We start from the raw sequence: 7783 nt of genomic DNA, 5'->3' as shown, positions 1-7783 counted from the left end.
AATAAGTAATTATAATTTTGTTACAAACTTTAATAGCAAAAAGAATTATCATAAAAGAAAATAAATAAGTAATTAGAAACAAAAAAGAAAGCAAAAAACAGGAAAAAAATTAAAAAAAGTGCCACCTACAAGGCCACCACGGCCTGCATACGACTAGAAACCCATTACTAGGGCTAGGATGCAGGCCCGCAGTAGGCCCACAAGCACAGAGAGTAATTTTAGGCCCGTAAGCCTGCAGTAGAGAGAGCTCGAAGTGGTTGGTTCGGCAGGGCTTATAAACCACTCCGAGCCCCTCTCGGCTAGCGAGGTGGGACTAAACATAGCACCGCACCGCGCAAGGCCTTTGGTCCCGGTTGGTGGCACCAACCGGGACTAAAGGGGAGCATTGGTACTGGTTGGTGGCACAAACCGGGACCAAAGGTCTCTTTTCAGCAGCCCAAAGGGCGGGAAGCAGAGGCATAGGTACCGGTTGGTGGCACAAACCGGTACCAATGCCTCTGTTTCCCGCCCTTTGGGCTGCTGAAAAGAGACATTTGGTCCCGGTTGGTGCCACCAACCGGGACTAAAGGTGGGGCTATATAAGCGTCAGTTTAGAAATTTTGATCACTCCCCCTCTCTCCATTCGATCCCGAAGCCGCCAGGCTGCCCGTCTCGTCGTCGACGTCGTCGACATCGCCCGGCGCCGTCCCGCGCCGCCCCGCCCCGACGTTGACGTGCGCCGCACCTCGCCGTCGCCGTCGCTGTCCCCGACACCGTCTCCGTGAGCAAAGATTTTTTTTTCAAAAATAAGGTCAACTCAAATAGGTCTGGTGCTCTTTATATGTTAACTCAGGTAGCAGATCAATCTTCAGAATAGATGTAGGTCAACATAGGTTTACTTTATGGTCCGTGCATGGTATAGATTTAGGTTGCTCAATGTTTATGGTTGATATATTAAATAAATTGACTACAATTTGAGATTTAGTTTAAAATTTATGCTTCTGGCTAGATTATGTTTCTCTATTATTGTGTCTCAAGGTACTTCAATACTTATCCCGCAAAAAAGTACTTAAATACTTTATTTATGGATATATTTTTATTTTTTTGCAAACGCTATTTTCAAATATAACACGTTATTAGCGCGCTATAACTTGTGTAGCATTTGGAGAAGGGCCTCGCTATATTTTGTAGCACGCTATTTTTTTCGCTGATATATATGCAAAGATCGAATATGTCCAATTTTTATGATTTTTTTCTGTTCATAGAACTTTTATGATTTTTTTCTGTTGTAATTTTGTTCATAGAATTTTAGTGACTTTTTTGTTCATAGTATTTTCTTTGTCAATTTATGTATATGTTCATATTGTGTATGTATAGGAAAATTGTGCATGTTCAAAGTCATTTATGAATATGTTCATATTTAGAATAGAGGAAGAAGGAAAAAATAAGAAGAGAAAGTGTTTAATATAATTAGTTAGAAAAATAATAGAACTATAGTTAAACTAGTTTATTTTTAGTAAGTACTACTTTATTTTATTTATAGTAAGTGCTTCATATATAGTTGAACTAGCTAGTTGATTTAATAAACTACTTTATTTTACTATATATAGAAGTAGTTTGTTTTTAGTAAGTACTACTTTATTTATTTATAATAAGTGTTTAGTAGTTGAACTAGTTGATTTAATTAATAAAACTACTTTATTTAACTATATATAGAAGTAGTTCCCGCATCGACGTCGACTTGTTGTTATATATAATCGTGACATACTTTATTTAACTATGTATGTGTTGGGGAACGTCGCATGGGAAACAAAAAATTTCCTACGCGCACGAAGACCTATCATGGTGATGTCCATCTACGAGAGGGGATGAGTGATCTACGTACCCTTGTAGATCGTACAGCAGAAGCGATAAGAGATCGCGGTTGATGTAGTGGAACGTCCTCACGTCCCTCGATCCGCCCCGCGAACAATCCCGCGATCAGTCCCACGATCTAGTACCGAACGGACGGCACCTCCGCGTTCAGCACACGTACAGCTCGACGATGATCTCGGCCTTCTTGATCCAGCAAGAGAGACGGAGAGGTAGAAGAGTTCTCCGGCAGCGTGACGGCGCTCCGGAGGTTGGTGATGATCTTGTCTCAGCAGGGCTCCGCCCGAGCTCCGCAGAAACACGATCTAGAGGAAAAACTATGGAGGTATGTGGTCGGGCAGCCGTGAGAAAAGTCGTCACAAATCTGCCCTAAAAGCCCCATATATATAGGAGGAGGGAGGGGGACCTTGCCTTGGGGTCCAAGGGAACCCCAAGGAGTCGGCCGAGCCAGGGGGGAGGACTCTCCCCCCCCCCCAAACCGAGTCCTACTTGGTTTGGTGGGAGGGAGTCCTTCCCCCTTCCCACTTCTTCCTTTTTTTTTCTTTCCTTTGATTTTTTCTTCCATGGCGCATAGGGGATTGGTGGGCTGTCCCACCAGCCCACTAAGGGCTGGTGTGACCCCCCAAATACCTATGGGCTTCCCCGGAGTGGGTTGCCCCCCTCCGGTGAACTCCCAGAACCCATTCGTCATTCCCGGTACATTCCCGGTAACTCCGAAAACCTTCCGGTAATCAAATGAGGTCATCCTATATATCAATCTTCGTTTCCGGACCATTCCGGAAACCCTCGTGACGTCCGTGATCTCATCCGGGACTCCGAACAACATTCGGTAACCAACCATACAACTCAAATACGCATAAAACAACGTCGAACCTTAAGTGTGCAGATCCTGCGGGTTCGAGAACTATGTAGACATGATCCGAGAGACTCCTCGGTCAATATCCAACAGCGGGACCTGGATGCCCATATTGGATCCTACATATTCTACGAAGATCTTATCGTTTGAACCTCAGTGCCAAGGATTCGTATAATCCCGTATGTCATTCCCTTTGTCCTTCGGTATGTTACTTGCCCGAGATTCGATCGTCAGTATCCGCATACCTATTTCAATCTCGTTTACCGGCAAGTCTCTTTACTCGTTCCGTAATACAAGATCCCGTAACTTACACTAAGTTACATTGCTTGCAAGGCTTGTGTGTGATGTTGTATTACTGAGTGGGCCCCGAGATACCTCTCCGTCACACGGAGTGACAAATCCCAGTCTTGATCCATACTAACTCAACTAACACCTTCGGAGATACCTGTAGAGCATCTTTATAGTCACCCAGTTACGTTGCGACGTGTGATACACACAAAGCATTCCTCCGGTGTCAGTGAGTTATATGATCTCATGGTCATAGGAATAAATACTTGACACGCAGAAAACAGTAGCAACAAAATGACACGATCAACATGCTACGTCTATTAGTTTGGGTCTAGTCCATCACGTGATTCTCCTAATGACGTGATCCAGTTATCAAGCAACAACACCTTGTTCATAATCAGAAGACACTGACCATCATTGATCAACTGGCTAGCCAACTAGAGGCATGCTAGGGACGGTGTTTCGTCTATGTATCCACACATGTAAATGAGTCTTCATTCAATACAATTATAGCATGGATAATAAACTATTATCTTGATACAGGAATTATAATAATAACTATATATTTATTATTGCCTCTAGGGCATAATTCCAACAGTCTCCCACTTGCACTAGAGTCAATAATCTAGCCCTCACATCACCATGTGAATTACATTGTAATAAATCTAACACCCATACAGTTCTGGTGTCGATCATGTTTTGGCCGTGGAAGAGGTTTAGTCAGCGGGTCTGCTACATTCAGATCCGTGTGCACTTTGCATATATTTACGTCCTCCTCCTCGACGTAGTTGCGGATGAGGTTGAAGCGTCGTTTGATGTGTCTGGTCTTCTTGTGAAACCTTGGTTCCTTTGCTAAGGCAATGGCGCCAGTGTTGTCACAGAACAAGGTTATTGGATCCAGTGCACTCGGCACCACTCCAAGATCTGTCATGAACTGCTTCATCCAGACACCCTCCTTAGCCGCCTCCGAGGCAGCCATGTACTCTGCTTCACATGTAGAATCTGCTACGACGCTTTGCTTGGAACTGCACCAGCTTACTGCACCCCCATTAAGAATAAATACGTATCCGGTTTGCGACTTAGAGTCGTCCGGATCTGTGTCAAAGCTTGCATCGACGTAACCTTTTACGGCGAGCTCTTCGTCACCTCCATACACGAGAAACATCTCCTTAGTCCTTTTCAGGTACTTCAGGATATTCTTGACCGCCGTCCAGTGATCCACTCCTGGATTACTCTGGAACCTACCTGCCATACTTATGGCCAGGCTAACATCCGGTCTAGTGCACAGCATCGCATACATGATAGAGCCTATGGCTGAAGCATAGGGGACGGAGCGCATATGCTCTCTATCTTCATCAGTTGCTGGGCACTGAGTCTTACTCAATCTCGTACCTTGTAACACTGGCAAGAACCCTTTCTTGGACTGTTCCATTTTGAACCTCTTCAAAACTTTATCAAGGTATGTGCTTTGTGAAAGTCCTATCAGGCGTTTTGATCTATCCCTATAGATCTTAATGCCTAGAATGTAAGCAGCTTCTCCTAGGTCCTTCATAGAGAAACTTTTATTCAAGTAACCTTTTATGCTCTCCAAAAGCTCTACGTTGTTTCCAATCAGTAATATGTCATCCACATATAATATTAGAAACGCCACAGAGCTCCCACTCACTTTCTTGTAAATACAAGATTCTCCAACCACTTGTATAAACCCAAATGCTTTGATCACCTCATCAAAGCGTTTGTTCCAACTCCGAGATGCTTGCACCAGTCCATAAATGGATCGCTGGAGCTTGCACACCTTGTCAGCATTTTTAGGATCGACAAAACCTTCGGGTTGCATCATATACAACTCTTCCTTAAGGAAACCGTTAAGGAACGCCGTTTTGACATCCATCGGCCAGATTTCATAATCGAAAAATGCAGCTATTGCTAACATGATTCTGACGGACTTAAGCATCGCTACGGGAGAGAAAGTCTCATCGTAGTCAATTCCTGAAACTTGTGAAAAACCCTTTGCCACAAGTCGAGCTTTATAAACGGTCACATTACCGTCAGCGTCCGTCTTCTTCTTAAAGATCCATTTGTTCTGAATAGCCTTGCGGCCTTCAGGCAGCATCTCCAAAGTCCACACTTTGTTCTCATACATGGATCCTATCTCGGATTTCATGGCTTCTAGCCATTTGTTGGAATCTGGGCCCACCATTGCTTCTTCATAATTTGCAGGTTCACTGTTGTCTAACAACATGATTGATAAGACGGGATTACCGTACCACTCTGGAGCAGCGCTTGATCTCGTCGACCTGCGTGGTTCAACAGAAACTTGAACTGGAGTTTCATGATCATCATCATTAACTTCCTCCTCAAGCGGCGTCGCAATGACAGAGGTTTCCCCTTGCCCTGCGCCACTATCCAGAGGGATGAGAGGTTCGACAACCTCGTCAAGTTCTATCTTCCTCCCACTCAATTCTCTCGAGAGAAACTCCTTCTCGAGAAAAGTTCCGTTCTTAGCAACAAACACTTTGCCCTCGGATTTGAGATAGAAGGTGTACCCAACTGTCTCTTTTGGGTAACCTATGAAGACGCACTTTTCCGCTTTGGGTTCCAGCTTTTCAGGCTGAAGCTTTTTGACATAAGCATCACATCCCCAAACTTTAAGGAACGACAACTTTGGCCTTTTGCCATACCACAGTTCGTATGGTGTCGTCTCAACGGATTTTGATGGTGCCCTATTTAAAGTGAATGCAGCTGTTTCTAATGCATAACCCCAAAATGATAACGGCAAATCAGTAAGAGACATCATAGATCGCACCATCTCCAATAAAGTACGATTACGACGTTCGGACACACCATTACGCTGTGGTGTTCCAGGCGGTGTTAACTGCGAAACAATTCCACATTGCTTTAAGTGAGTACCAAACTCGAAACTCAGATATTCACCCCCACGATCAGACCGTAGGAACTTGATCTTCTTGTTACGATGATTTTCTACTTCACTCTGAAATTGCTTGAACTTTTCAAATGTTTCAGACTTGTGCTTCATCAAGTAGACATAACCATATCTACTTAAATCGTCAGTGAAGGTGAGAAAATAACGATATCCGCCGCGTGCCTCCACGCTCATCGGACCACACACATCGGTATGTATGATTTCCAACAAGTCACTTGCACGCTCCATTGTTCCGGAGAACGGAGTTTTAGTCATCTTGCCCATGAGGCACGGTTCGCACGTGTCAAGTGAATCAAAGTCAAGTGACTCCAAAAGTCCATCAGCATGGAGTTTCTTCATGCGCTTTACACCAATATGACCCAAGCGGTAGTGCCACAAAAATATGGTGCTATCATTGTTTAATCTAACTCTTTTGGTCTCAATGTTATGTATATGCGTATCGCTATCGAGATTCAATATGAACAATCCTCTCACATTCGGTGCATGACCATAAAAGATGTTACTCATAGAAATAGAACAACCATTATTCTCAGACTTAAAAGAGTAACCGTCTCGCAATAAACAAGATCCAGATATAATGTTCATGCTCAACGCAGGCACTAAATAACAATGATTTAAGTTCATCACTAATCCCGATGGTAGTTGAAGCGACACTGTGCCGACGGCGATTGCATCAACCTTGGAACCGTTTCCTACGCGCATCGTCACTTCGTCTTTCGCCAGCCTTCGTCTATTCCGCAGTTCCTGCTTCGAGTTGCAAATGTGAGCAACAGAACCGGTATCGAATACCCAGGCACTACTACGAGAGCTGGTTAAGTACACATTAATAACATGTATATCAAATATACCTGATTTTTCTTTGCCCGCCTTCTTATCTGCCAGATACTTGGGGCAATTGCGCTTCCAGTGACCCATACCCTTGCAATAGAAGCACTCTGTTTCAGGCTTAGGTCCAGCCTTGGGTTTCTTCGGCGGATTGGCAACAGTCTTGCCGCTCTTCTTCGAATTGCCCTTCTTGCCTTTGCCGTTTCTCTTGAAACTAGTGGTCTTGCTTACCATCAACACTTGATGCTCTTTACGGAGTTCAGTATCTGCGACTTTCAGCATCGCAAACAACTCGCCAGGAGACTTGTTCATCCCTTGCATGTTGTAGTTCAACACAAAGCCTTTATAGCTTGGCGGCAGTGATTGAAGGATTCTGTCAGTGATAGCTTCTTGCGGGAGTTCAATCCCCAGTTCAGCTAGACGGTTTGAGTACCCAGACATTTTGAGCACATGTTCACTGACAGACGAGTTTTCCTCCATCTTGCAAGCATAGAATTTATCGGAGGTCTCATACCTCTCGATCCGGGCGTTCTTCTGAAAGATAAACTTCAACTCCTGGAACATCTCAAATGCTCCATGACGCTCAAAGCGACGTTGAAGTCCCGGTTCTAAGCCATACAAGACTGCACATTGAACTATTGAGTAGTCCTCCTTACGCGCTAACCAAGCGTTCTTAACATCCTGATCAGCCGTAGCGGGTGGTTCATCTCCTAGCGCAGCATTAAGGACATAATCCTTCTTTCCAGCTTGTAAGATTAGCTTAAGATTACGAGCCCAGTCTACAAAGTTGCTTCCATCATCTTTCAACTTAGCTTGCTCTAGGAACGTATTAAAATTCAGGATGACACTTGCGTGAGCCATGATCTACAACACAAATATATTCAAAGTGGACTTAGACTATGTTCAAGATAATTAGAGTTCAACTTAATCAAATTATATGCTAAACTCCCACTCAAATAGTACATCTCTCTAGTCATTTGAGTGGTTCATGATCCACTTACACTATCCCAAGTCCGATC

This window comes from Hordeum vulgare, chromosome 6H (assembly GCF_904849725.1).
Source record: "Hordeum vulgare subsp. vulgare chromosome 6H, MorexV3_pseudomolecules_assembly, whole genome shotgun sequence".
NCBI classification, from domain to species: Eukaryota; Viridiplantae; Streptophyta; class Magnoliopsida; order Poales; family Poaceae; genus Hordeum; species Hordeum vulgare.
The sequence above is the reverse complement of the archived record's forward strand: the minus strand, read 5'-3'. Positions refer to the sequence as shown.